This window comes from Mesocricetus auratus, unplaced genomic scaffold (genome assembly GCF_017639785.1).
Source record: "Mesocricetus auratus isolate SY011 unplaced genomic scaffold, BCM_Maur_2.0 Super-Scaffold_100033, whole genome shotgun sequence".
NCBI lineage: Eukaryota > Metazoa > Chordata > Mammalia > Rodentia > Cricetidae > Mesocricetus > Mesocricetus auratus.
In genome coordinates, this window is record NW_024429213.1 from 3,459,197 (window position 1) to 3,473,772 (window position 14,576).

At 40.4% G+C, this 14,576-nt stretch overlaps 1 pseudogene; it reads left to right on the forward strand.

Annotated features, from left to right (window-relative positions):
• The first annotated feature begins 3,210 nt into the window (after positions 1–3,210).
• Positions 3,211–4,450, forward strand: LOC121135228 (annotated as a pseudogene).
• Positions 4,451–14,576: the final 10,126 nt, after the last annotated feature.

The window sequence follows — 14,576 nt, forward strand, 5'->3', positions numbered from 1 at the left end:
TTGATAGTTTTCAAGAGGAGAGTGTCTTCTTCCATCTCTGTACCCATGAATTTTATTGAAGTTGTTTGCCTATCACTAAACCAAGTATTGATTGTGGAACCAGATGTAAAGAGTTTCATACCCAAGGTTTCATTTCCTTCTTCAAAGTGACAAAGCAATACTGGATGGATCCTCTAAGTATGGCCAAATACAGTGATATAACAGGAAATACATATTCAGACTTCATGTACAGTTTCTGAAGCCCTTGTACTTTCCCCAATGATAGGGATACTGGGAGCATCTTTTATTGCAGTAGTTGGTCTATTCCTCACACAGTAACGTCCACCAAGATCACTGGAGTCTAGAGCATTTAGCCAATATATGCTAATCAGTGAGTGGCAGGGATGGTTTTAACTTCCAGAAGTTGCCTAAATGCCCAAATTGCCATGATATGGTTAGTAGGTTGGATCCTCTGTCCCCTGTTCTTCAGACTGAATAGGTGACTCTATTTTCCGTACTTGTGGTATTGTATGTGGAACCCAGACATGCTTCAAAGTACATAGAGCCATTACTGCAATCTCCTCCCAGCCAAGTGATCATTGTCTTAGTCCATTTGTGCAACTAGGGTGCACCTCCAAGTTTTAAGACATTGACATTCGTCGTCTGATAAACACCTTCTTGGTGTTTATTCATGTAGTAAAAAGGTGAGAGAGAGAGTTGAATACGGTTCACATAAAGAAATCCATTCAGCAAGCCTTAATCATGTCCATAAGCATGGAGTCAAATTTGTGAATACCCTACCTCAGTATTTCACTTTGAATTTCATCATGAATATTTAAAGGGACATATTTAAACCATGGTACACTTCTCGTAACCCCATCCCTCATTCATGGCCTTTTCATTTGTGAAACACACTTATTTACCCCAGTAGCCCTTGACATCTTGCTCCCCCAAATCTAATCACATCTTTAAATTCTTACTGCTGTTACACTTCTGATCACAAGTTTCAACATGAATGGGGCATGGCATTCAGATGACAACATTCATTAATGCTTGATTTATCATAAATATAATGGAATATCCTCCAACTCTTGACATAGAGAAAGTAGGTGGATATGGTACTGAGCACTTGACCTAGGGCAGGAATGCAAGCCAGGTGTCTTCCAACACATCTTACCACATACATTTCCAGTTGGTCTCTTCCTTGGATCCCTTAGGATAATTGAGCAATGGTAAGTAAACTTATTTGGGTTCTGTGAGCTACATAACAAATTCCCCAGCATGAATGTCCCGGGAACTCCTGATACATACATACATACATACATACATACATACATACATAGCTGGACGGAGAAGTAGAAATGGCAACAAGCACTTAGCAAGTGAAGTAGGATGCCTATGAGATTGAGTTCTGCAATGTGCTAGCTTCAATTAGAAGGTACAAAATTGAGTTGAATTGTAGACACACAGATGGTGTCATTAAACTCTAAGACACTTATTACATTTATCTAAAGAGTGCAAATTATCAGAGACTAATCTTTTCCCAACTTTCCCCCCCTTGTCTCTGTGAGACCCCTGGAATAAATAGACCAAATGTTTGGAAGCTTTGTCTAGAAGTGAGAAACCCAACAACCTGGAGAGATAGACATATATGTATAGCTATAAAATGTATTGCAAAATACAAATACTAAGAAATGCTAGTAGGAACTTAAAATGGTACACCTTCACAAAAGCAATTCTTTTTAAATAGTTTTTATTTAAATTAAAATTCATATTTTTTAAATTTATTTTTCAGTTTAAATTTAGATAAGAAACGAGGTTGCTTCACAAGTCAGTTCCAGGTCACTCTCCCTTTCCCTCCCCTCCTCCCGTGCCCTCCCCCCAACCCCCCCATTATCCCTTCATTTCCCCAGGGAGGGTGAGGCCCTCCATGGGAGTGTCCATAGTCTGTCATTTCATCCAGGGCAGGGCCTAGACCTCCCCCCAAGAGTTCAGGGTGAGAGTGCACCTCGCATTGTTGGATGGGAGTCCAAAGTCCGTGTGTATACTCGGGATGAGTCCTGTCTTCCCCATTCTCACCCCCATCCACTTCTCAGAGAGGGTGAGGACTCCCATGGGGGATCATCAAAATCTTTTGATGGAGGGCCTAGGCTCTCCTCCCTGTATCTGGCTTGAGAGAGTATCCCTGCATGTGGACTGGGCTCCCAAAGTCCATTCTTGCTATAGGGATAAATATTGGTTCCACTGTCAGTGGCCCCATAGACTGCCGAGGCCCCAACTGACACCCACATTCAGGAAGCCTAGTTTGGTCTTATGCAGGGCCCCCAGCTGTCAGACGGGGGTCTGTGAGCTTCTACGAGTTCAGGTCAGCTGTTTCTGTGGGTTTCACCAGCCTAGTCTTGACCCCTTTGCTCATCACTCCTCCCTTTTTACAACTGAGTTCAGTACTTAGCTGTGAATTTCTGCTTCTGCTTCCATCAGGTATTGAATGATGGCTGTATGATGCCATTTAAGGTAATCATAAATCTCATTATAGGGGAAGGTCCATACTAAACATAGAGCAAAGGACAGCCAGCCTAAAATCCACAACCCAGCGAAGGTGGGGAACAAGAAGGACCCTAAGAGACATACATGGATACACCGGAGAATGGGAAAGGAACAAGACCTCCTCAGTAAATTGGGAGCATGGGGGGAGGGGGGGACAGAGGTAGGAGAAAGAGGAGGAGGGAGGAGAACATGAGGGATCAGAAAAATTGAGTGGGGAGAGGAGAGCAAGGAAAGAGACACATCAATAGAGGGAGCCACTACAGGTTTAAAGAGAAATATGGCTCTAGGGAAATTTCCAGAAATCCACAAGGATGACCCCAACTAAGAATCTAAGCAATAGTGGAGAGGGTACCTTAAATGCCCTTCCTCTATTATGAGACTGATGACTCCCTTAAATGCCATCAAAAGTTATTCTTAAAAAAATTAATAAGCAGTCGCCCAGACCAGCAGAGGCAGCAGCCAGAACAGCTGCAGCCTGCTCCCTCTCCCGCCTGCCCGCCCCCTGCCACCCTCCACCTGCCCCGGGGTATCTTTCCCCCTTCCTTCTCCTCCACCCCCACTCCTCTGCCCTCGTCTTCCTGCCCGCCCCTATTGTTCTGCCCCAGGCCTCCTGCCCTTCTCCTTCCTGCCTGCTCCCCCTTTCCCCTCAGTCGACTAGCGCCTCCAGTTTGGGCTTTCACTCCCACCAGTGACCAAAGGCTTGACCACTCCAAGTCCAGCTCCCTCTTACTACTAGACATGGGCACCAGTGTAATTGAAGGTGGATTAAATGTCATTCTCACCATCAGGCTACTTATGCGTGGAAAGGAAGTTGGCAGTATCATCCATCGGAAAGAAAGGAGACTCTGTTAAGGAGATGCACGAGGAGAGTGGTGCATGGATCAACATCTCAGAAGGGAATTGTCCTGAGACAATTATCACTTTGGCTGGACAGACTAATGCCATCCTCAAAGCCTTTGCTATGATCATTGACAAACTGGAAGAGGACATAAGCAGCTCTATGACCAATAGCACAGCTGCCAGTATACCCCTGTCACCTTAAGGTTGGTGGTTCCTGCTAGTCAGTGTGGCTCTCTCATTGGGAAAGGTGATTGCAAGATCAAGGAAATAAGAGAGAGTACAGGGGCTCAGGTCCAGGTGGCAGGGGATATGCTCCCCAACTCAACTGAGCGGGCAATCACTATTGCTGGCATCCCTCAATCCATCATTGAGGGTGTTAAATCTGCGTGGTCATGCTGGAAACTGTCTCCCAGTCCCCTTTGAAGGGTGTGACCATCCCTAACCAGCCCAAGCCCTCGAGTTCTCCAGTCATCTTTGCAGGTGGTCAGGCCTATACCATTCAAGGACAGTATTCCATTCCACAGCCAAATTTGACCAAGCTGCACCAGTTGGCAATGCAACAGTCTCATTTCCCCATGACCCATGACAACACCGGATTCAGTGCAGGTTTGGATGTGTCTGCTCAAACTACTTCTCGTGAACTCACCATTCCAAATGATTTGATTGGCTGCATAATGCATAATCTGGCGTCAGGGCGCCAAAAATCAATGAGATCTGTCAGATGTCTGGGGCAAAGATCAAAACTGCAAACCCATTGGAAGGATGTACTGATAGGCAGGTCACCATGGCTGGGTCTGCTGCCAGCATTAGCCTGGCCCAGTATCTTATCAATGTCAGGCTTTCCTCGGAGACAGGTGGCATGGGGGCAGCTAGAGCAGTGCAGGTTCATCCATGATCCCTTCCTGCTCTTCACCACCACCCATGATCCATCTGTGTAGTTTCTCAACAGTCAGCAATTCCAGGTTTTAAATAGCTTGTACATTTTCAGTTTCTACACACTTTATCATCCACTCATGATTTTTTTAATTCAAAGTGTTTTAATTCCTTTCTCTGTTCAGCAGTTAGGCTGAGATATCCATATTTAGTTTTATAAGCTTCTCCCCATTTTTCCCATTAAAAATTTTTTTGGCTCATGAATTTTTGTTTGTCATGGAAATGTAAGAGTGGAATATTAATACATTTCAGTTTAGTTCTGTAATGTCAGGAATTTTTTAAAATTAAAAGATGGACTGGAAAAAATTAATAAGCAGTCACCACTGCTAGGTGTATGGCCAAAAGAATTAAAAGCAAAGTCAAATACATGTATGCATATTAACAGTACTGTTAGTATTTTCTACAGTCAAGTGGTAGAAATAACCCCAATGCCCATCAACTGAAATATTTAGTCATAAAAGAAAGTATAAACTGGGTCTGATGGGAGTAGGAGATGGTGATAAGTAGATCTGGAGTTCAAGGCCAGACTGGGCAACATGAGTCTCCCATTTTAGAAAACCAAAAGAACAGTAGAAATTTAGACTACAACGTGGGTGAACTTTAAAATCATGCTTAGTGAGGAAAACTAGTTTTAAAAAGCCATATACTATACAATGCTGATGACACAAAGTAGCTGTAATACGCAACTCTAGAGACAGGGTTTTCACGACCTAGGGATAGAAAGGAGTGATGTGTGATAGTTAGAACAGAAGTGCTTTCTTGGAGTGATGAAAGGGTATGGAATTAATGTTCTGGTGATGTTTGTAAAGCTTTGTACCCTAAAGTGAGTACCCTAACCTGCACCTTTTATTTTCCTTCCTTCCTATTTTTGAAATGGGATTGTCATGTGTCTCTGGCTGGTCTGCAACTTGTAGCATACCACCTGCCTCAGCCTCCCAGTACTGCGGAACTGGACTCTTGGAATTTGTAAAATTCACTCTGTCAACTACACCAGAAATCTTAGTATAGATGGTTCTCATATGCTCTGTATCCTCCAGATGCCAATAACAGAAAGAAAAATTAACATGGGGGTACTATCCATATCTCCTTCAGATTTCTATGCTCACATCACTTGTCTTGTTTCTACTTGAACATTTCATCTGTTCTTCTACTCTTAGTTACCAGATGTGTAGTCCTGACCCTGAAACAGGTCCACATCCTTCCTTTGTCTGTCATGACTGACGTTTTAGGGGACTGGAGGACAGTTATTTTATAGACTGCCTCTCATTTCACTAAGATGACCCCTTCTTAACTTTCAGTTACACATAGGCAGTTACACAGAAGCTATGCCCTTAAGTGCATTCTAGCTACTGGCACATTTATATGGATGTGTCCCACCAGGAGTGATGATAACCTTGACGATTTGCTTATGATGAAGGCTGTCTGATACTGACTTTATACCTTAGCCTACCCCCCACACCTTTCTGCTTCCCTTTTCTGTGGTCCTGGGAGAGGAACTAAATCCTCATATGATAGGCTCTACACTATCATTGTTTTGCAATTCTGAGGAATAGAACTTAGGATCTTATGGTCTAGTGCATGTGAAGTAATTGCTCTATAACTGAACTACAACCAGCACCCCAAATTTTCCTTTTATTTACCATTCTGTGTTTCTAGTTCCTTTACTCTTTAAAAAGTGCATCATGCAGTCAGTTTCTGTGTCTTTTTAAAAATGTACCCTATTTTGTCCAGATAATATTTAATTTACACAAGTTGTACTGTGTTAGATAGCTCTCATTCGGTTTCTTACCTTTTTACGTATTAAGCACTTTTTTTAATGTTTATTCATGTTGCTTCAAATTCCATGTTGGGCTCTATGGGATGCTGCTACCACATTTTACCCATGCCATTTTCAGTGATGGAGCCTAAACCTCATTTCTTGCATCACAAACAGAAGTGTAGTGAACATTGAAAAACATGTCCACTTATGGATATGTGTAGTAACTTGTTTAGAGGTAATATAGTGGGGGATGAAATTGATGGATCTCCAGATTTTTCATGATGCTCTCTAGTATGGACTATTTGTGTTCCAAACATCAGTGATGCTTCCAGTGATTGATATGTAATGATACTGTTTAAAGCTCAACGTTTATGGGTACTCCCAGCTTACTGCCATCCTAAATTCTACAATCAAGACTGCGAGTTAAATTTCTGTCAGTAGAGTTGCATAATCATTTCGTTGGACCTATTTTGCTGGAAAATATTTCTGAACAGGCCTATCATTTTAAATAGTTGAGAAGGTGAAGCAAGAAGATTTGAAGTTGAAGCCAGTCTGGGAAACTTAGTAAGACCCTTTCTCAAAAATGAAAGTTGGGCTAGTGAGTTAGCTCAGTTTGGAGAATACTTGCCTAGTATGCACAAAGCCCAGGTTTGTATCCCTAGAACTACATAGAACTAGGCATGGTACCTCACACTTGTAATCCAGCACTGAGGGAATTGGGGAAGATCAGAAGCTGAAGATCTGATGCTATGCAGGATGCTGAGGTAGAAAAGTGAGGAAATATTAGCCAGCTGTGAAACCTGAAAGCTGAAAAAAATAATGTAACAGACAGGATGTACACACTAGTGGCTGAACCGCCTGTTGTTTGGATTTGAGGCCTACTCTCAAAACCCCCTCAGGCCTGGATCTGTAAACATGGCCAAGAGCTCATGGCTTGGGAAGTCATTGTCTCTTGGTGGGAATTGACTACTGTGGTTTCTGGCTGAAGTGAGAAAATAAGCAATGCAGGAATATTCAGCCTTAGTAAGACATCTATATTTCCTCTAACAAGACTCAGGGAACATATCAGAAGTGGGGCTGTGAAAAAAGTGAGAGACAAAGGACTGAGGAAATGTACAGCAGAAAGATTTCTACACGTGGCATAGCTATTGCACTTATGAACTCATTGTAGCTGTAGTGGACCCTTCTAAATTTCATCATGCATAGGCACATGCTCAATAGGCCCCACCCCTCTCGGAGAGACTACTGGTTTTCAGGGATAAAACAGCTTTCGTATATAATTTCGAACAGTCTTGCGTGGTGATCTTTATACTTAACGTTTCTACAGGCTGTGAATGGGAATTCCTATTGCTTCACATCCTCATCAACACTTACGCTACAACTATTTTTAAGTTTAGCCATTTTACAAGATGCAGTGGTATTTCACAGTATATTTAATTTAAGTACTTTTAATATGTGTATTGGCCATTTGAATATCCACTTTGGTAATTTGTTTGTTCAACTTTTTAAAAAATAATAATTATTATTTTTTATTTAGGTTAGAAACATTCTTGTTTCAAATGTCAATCCCAGCCCCCCTCTCCTTCCCCCCTCCCCCATCCTCCCCACCAGGTCCCCCACCCAATCTCCACTCCGATCCCCCAGGGAGGGTGAGGCCCTCATGGTGGATCTCCAGTAACTGTCATTTCATTCAGGGCAGGGCCTAGGTCCTCCCCCAAGAGTCCTGGCTGAGAGATCCTCCCATATTGTGGCATGGGCACTCAAAGTCTATTTGTACGCTAGGAATAAACACTACCCAATGCCCCACAGATTTCCTAGGCCTCCTCACTGACACCCACATTCAGGAAGTCTGGGTTTGTGCAACTTTTGCTCACTTTTTATATTGGGTAGAGTTGTTAAAAAAGGGATTCTTCATAAAAATCTCTTGATATAATCCTTTTGTTGTTTATGGCAGTTTGAATGTACTTATCCCCATAATTTGATAGGATATGCCCTTGAAGTAGGTGTGACCTCATTGAAAGAAGTGTGTCACTGTGGGGGCAGTCTTTGAGGTCTCCTATGCTCAAGATACCACTCAGTGTGACAGACCATCCCCTTGCCTGCAAGATGTAGAAGTCTCAGCTACCTCTCCAACACCATGTCTGCCTGCACACTGCCATGCTCCTCCATGATAATGGACTGAACCTCTGAATGTAAGTGAGCCACCCCAATTAAATATTTTCCTGTATAAGAGTTGCCGTGGTCATGTCTCTTCACAGCAATAAAAATCCTAAGACAAAAGTTAGAAACCCTAACTAAGACATTATTTTACTTCAAATATCTTTATGATTTCCTTTTTCTCAATTGTTTCAATTACAGATATTTTCAATTTACATATGATTTAATCTATCAACCCTTTAATAATAAAGGCTAGTTTTGTGTATCATACCTAAAATATTTCTCTACTTTAAAAGTTGCATTATGTTTGAATCAATATTGTTCCTGGGGATGATTTTTTTAATTGTGTGGTAGTCTAGAAGTTTAATCCAATAGTTTGTACAATATTGTTGAAAAGTTTTTCTCACTGCTCTGCAGTATAACTTTCATAATGAATCCAATGCTTTTAGTTGTTTATATCTATTTCCACAATAGCTATTCTATGTTCACGGTCTATTTGCCTATTCTTGTGTTAATTCCACATTGTATTTGTTAGTAGAACTACTAAGTCAATGTTCTCTGATATTGCTTTGAATATTCTAGTCTCTTTGCATTTGTGCTATAAACTTTAGACTCTATTGCCAATTTCAATGAGAAATTGGAATTTCAGTGATCTATTGGAGGAAAATAGGTATTCAGATTTTATCGTGTCCCTTGCTGTGCTACTATTGGGATCTTTCTATTCGTGTAGTCGTTACCTTGCTCTCTTTTTCAGTTTTATGTGTGGAGTTCTTACATCTCTTCCATTAGATTAAATTTTAGGTATTTGATCTTTTGCAATGCTGCTGTAAATAGCATTTACTGAAAATTTCACTCCTTAACGGATTTTCCTGGTCTATAAAAATATGGGGGAGGGGGTTAAATTTGTATTAATGTTGATAAACTTACTTGTAAAATGAACTAGAACTTTCCTACAATCACAAATCCTTAAGATTTATTTCTTCCTAATGATTTTCTTTCCTAATGGCACTGACTTGGACATGCTAAGTGGAAGAGTAGGTGAACGATATACGCATCAGTACCCAAGGGACAGTCTTCAACATCTTTCCAGAGTGATGTTTGTTCTAGGGTCTTTGTAAAACAGAATTTTCAGTGCAGCTGAGGCTGATAATTTTTGCTATGAGTCAATAGTTAACGTTATCTAATGCTTTTCTGCATTACTGAGATAATCATCTGGTTTGGAGCTCCTTTATTCTGTTAATGTATTGAATTACATTGGTTTTTAAGAGAAACAATTTTATTGAGGTATAATTTGCATACATTAAAGTACAGCCATTCAAAGTGTGTAATTTGAAGGAGTTTGATAAATTGCCATCACAATCAAGGTACAAAGCACTTTATCATCCTAGAAATTTTCCTTGTGCTCTTTTTAGATTCATTCCCACTACTCATTTACCCAAGTGCATACACACACACATGTACTGGACACATTCGTCTGTGATCCATGCCCTGTCTAGAAGTGTTTGTAAATGTGCTTTTAAAAAATCTGCAGTTTTTAAAATTGAACTGCATTGATTTGACATAATAGTTTGAGATTCATTAATGTAACATTTGTCTGCAGTTTGTTCATTTTCTTGGTGACTAGAAGTGTGGGTATGGATCTATCATGATTGGTTCATTCATTCCAATTCCAGGGGACATTTTGGTTGCTTTCAGATTTTGACAATTATGCAACTTTCATGAGATCGCTTTCTTTGAACATATATTTCCTTTTTTTGTATTCCTGGTAAAGTGCCTGTGAGTCATAAGGTAGTTCTTCCTTGAATTTATATATATTCCCATCTATTTTTTCTTTTTCTTAACAATATTCAGAGAACAGACATTGTACATTTTTACATCAGATTTATTAACTTTCACTTACATTTCTTAGATTTACTTTTTAAAATTTGTTTTTAGTTGACAAATAATAACTGAATATATTTGTAGGGTACAATGTGGAATGACTAAATCTGTCTAATTAAAAATCGTGTTTCACACATTTATCTTTTTATTGTGAAAATATGTATAATTCACTTTTAATGAGTTTGAAATACATAGGATATTGTATTGCAAAATCGTCTGTTCAATTGATTTGCATCCTTTGATTAAAATCTATGCTTTTCCCAATCTGCCTCCTCCATCAGCAACTATTAACTATGATCCTACTTTACTTCCATGAGTTCCATGTTTTATGGTTCATATATGAATGAAACCATATGGTGTTGTATATGTTGTACCTGTGCAGTTCACTTGTGCAGTGTCATCCATATTAATTTCTGTTGTTAAAAGCAACAGTTCCTTCTAAAATGGGAATAGTATTCCATGATATATACACACCACAATTTTTTCTCAATATAAATTTTCTCAATATATTTTTATTTAAATTACAAACATGCTTGCTTCACATGTTGACCCCGGCTCCCTCTCACCCCCCCTTCTCCTTTGCCCCTTTACCAGCCCCCGAGCCCCCCAACCAATTCCCACACCATCCCTCAAGGAGGGTGAGGCCCTCCATGGGGGAATCTCCAGAGTCTGTCACTTCATTTGGAGCAGGGCCTAGGCCCTCCCCCATGTGTCCAGGCTGAAAGAGGTTTCCTCCATATGTAATGGGCTCCCAAAGTTCATTCATATGCCATGGTAAACACTGATATATATATATATAGTCCTAAATATAACATGCTCAGTCTGTATAACGTTAATCAATTGCCTTTTTTTTGGGGCTGACCATTTGCTATTGGATAACAACCAGTTGGTGTGCTTTTTTCCCCCTGAAGAACACTATTTCTCCCTCTCTCAGAATTCCTCATTTGCCTGTGGACTTTTGTTTAGCATTGTGGCATCCTGGACTTTCTCCTGTCCACTTTGGCATGTCTATTGATGTCCTTTTTGAGCTCAGGTTTAGGTAGTCAATAATCTAATTTTTGTTTGTGGTATGAAATAAGGATTGAGGTTCACTTTAAATATATTTTTATTTATTGTTTGGGAATTCATACATGCATTCTTTTTTATTTTTTACCCTCTGTGTGTGCGTGCGTGCGTGTGTGTGTGTGTGTATAAGCATGTTATACTTCGCGGTCATCATCACCTTGATTAAATTTTAAATGGGGTCTCTCAGTGAAACTGTCAAGTAAGCTATCTGGTTGGCCAGTGGGCTCCAGGGATCCGTCTGTCTGCCACTCCATGGTGCTGAACTCTTTTCTAATTTGAGTTCTGTGCATCAAACTCAAGCCCTTATGCTTCCATGTAAGTACTTTACTGACTGAGCTGTCTCTCCATCCACTGTGCTCTCTTTTACAAAATGTCAGTTAACCACAATTCTGTTTCTATGCCTTCTATTATGTGTTATAGATGCCATAGCTATAATAAAGGCCAGATCTCATATTCTTGAGTACTGATAACTCATACAACTTAATAGTTTAATTTGGTAGTTAAAATCTGTAAACTTTATCTTTGTCTTTCAAAACCTATTTGTTTTATTTCATATTTTGGTTGACAGTTTGTTATATGCACTACATTTGTACCTTATTTTGTAGCATTTAAATTAATAATTAGTAAAAATGTGTTCATGGGGAAAACATCTGCAATATTAAGGTGGTAATAAGAATGCAAATCTTGTGCACATATTAAGCTGCTGAAATATTAATAATTATTTTAAGTTCATTCACACAGATGCTCAATCAAGGTGATCTGGGACTATTTTTTTGAGGCAGGGTTTCTCTCTGGCTTTGGAGGCTGTCCTGGAACTACCTCTTGTAGATCAGGCTGGTCTCAAACTCACAGAGATCTGCCTGTCTCTGCCTCTTGAGTGCTGAGATTAAATGTGTGTGCCGCCACCACCCAGAAATCTGGGACTATTAAGTGACTAAATTTTCTTAAACTTGGCAACAAGGGCTGGAGAGATGGCTTAGTGGTTTAGAGCACTGGCTGCTGTTCCAGAGGTCCTGGGTTCAATCCCAAGAACCTACATGGGAGCTCAAAACCATCTGCAACTCTCTTCCCAGGGTCTCTGACACCCTCTTTTAGTTTTTATGGGCACTGCATGCATAGGCATACATGCTGGCAAAACACCGATACACATAAAACAAAATCTCAAAACCAAATTAAACCTGATAACAGATCAGAATTTCAAAAGTGCTAATATTGAAAAGTGGATGCAAGAATACTTAATAAGAAAATCATTCAATCAAAATGTTTGAGGAACAAGTCAGAGTATTGTTTTTCTTTTAAATATGTTTTTCTGAATTCTGTTCTCTCTATACTTTTCTGTTCTACTCAGAGAATTAGCTGTGCAGACTGATAAGGTAAAACAAAGCAAAACAAAGACCCACCCTTTAAGAAGGGTGAGATCTCACTTATAAAATGCACAGGAGGTGTTCTTGCAATAGACATTACTGATATGAGTAGGCCAGAAGTTAGCTATGAGGCAACTGAGGACAACTCCAGTTAGGTGTTGGTAGTTGTGTCTCCTATGATCTGGTTAACCTTTTGTGTTTGAGCGTCCTTGAGGCTGCATGTAGGTTGTCCTCACTCCAGAAAGTAAGGCGACAAAGCATTCTCCCACATATGTGCACTAATGTAAGATATGCATCCTCAAAAGACCTGATGTCATTGTAATATCACTTGCATTGTAGTTTTGACACCCACGTTTTGGAGAGATCATGAGAAAAATTACCATAAAGGGGAGAGCTGGACCATAATGATTTGGAAGGGAAAATGGGTTTTCTTACTTAATGCACAAATATGCCATCAGCCTCATAAATATTCATAAACCCTTCTATGAACTCCACAACACAGAGTACAGTGGATGGCTTCCATTCTGGGGAAGTCCACTCTATACTCTTTGGAGTGTTCTATTAGCTGAATTTTGTTAAAAAACTCATGACCAAATTGTTGCCTTCAAGACAAGAACTGGAAGACCTACTTAATATGACTACAGAACTAGTCAATAGTAACATACAGCTGAGAGAAAGAATATACCTACACTGCCTACCCATTTCCCACTATTTGGAAGAAATACATTAGCAGGGGGCATGGGTTGTAGAAATGGCATTAGAAAGCAAAGGCATGACATCTTACCATAGAGAATGGGCCCCAGAAAGCTAGCTCATGTACCAGGGTTATACTATGGTCCTATTGTCAGTGAACATGTCATCCAACCATAGGGAATGGGCTTCAACAAGCTAGCTCATGTACCAGGTTTATTTCCTGGTTCTACTGCCAGGGGCCCCTCAACTAGTCCAAGCTTCCCAACTGTGAGGAGGAGTGGACTGGGTGTGGGCTGACAGGGAGGCAAAGGAAGGTGGGAGGAAGGATGGGAGGAAGAACTGTGTTTGGAATGTAAATTGAAATTTAAAAGAATAAATAAATTATAAAAAAACAAAGGCAGAAACAGGAAAGAAGTTTGCAAGCTCTATATTCCTAGGTGACAAGGCATTACTTTTGAGAGCTGAGGCTACCTCTAGCGGCGTAACCAAAGCCAAGTGTTCAGTAGCCAGAAGGCTATAGTAATGGAGTATATGACCGTTTCCCTTTTGGTTCGTTCTTTGTTTTCCTCCTCCAGATGTTGCAAGCGTCTATTCAGCTTGATTATCTGTCGTCTCAATGAAGTTGCATCCAGGGCAGTCATCTCCTCTGAACTTGCTTCTGTTGTTGTGTCAAAATTGGAATTGCTGTATCTTATGGTGTCATGTTGAGGAAGAGACATGGCTCCCAACATAGGTCTGCAATTTTGATCTAGCACACCCATGATCTGGTGGTAGGCCCTGTGAGTGGAAGACTGGATAAGTGACAGAAAGCCTCGAACCGAGGGAAAATGGTCTCTGTTGTCTGGTAACATCTGGAGAAGATGGACTGGAGCTTGACCGTGGTGATAATGTTCAAGTGATAGGACTGCCGACTAACTATCCATTTCCTGAAACGAAGTCTCTTTAGCTTGACAGCCGCATGAATTTTTTCATTTTGAGGAGTCAGAGATCTTCTAAATTTAGAAATCTTGTGAGATTTCACCTAACACAAGAACATGAGGTAGCTGTAGTGCCAAGGTTTGCATGTAGTTGACTGAGCCTGCTGGTCTTGAAACGGAATGGACTGACACTCCCTGACATGACAACCCTCTTTGGAACCTGTGTCATCACACTTGCATTTGGAACTCCTTGGAATTCTTTTTCAGGCACCTTTAATTCTTCTGAGGCTCTCTTTGATTGACTAATAGTATTGTTGTATTCCATTTAATCCTCATTTTGATTAGTTTCTGACATTTAAGCAGAAACATAAGAAAAATTCTTTCTCACTACCCACATATGGACCACTTCCTGCTTGCTGATTGATATTGTCTACTTTTATG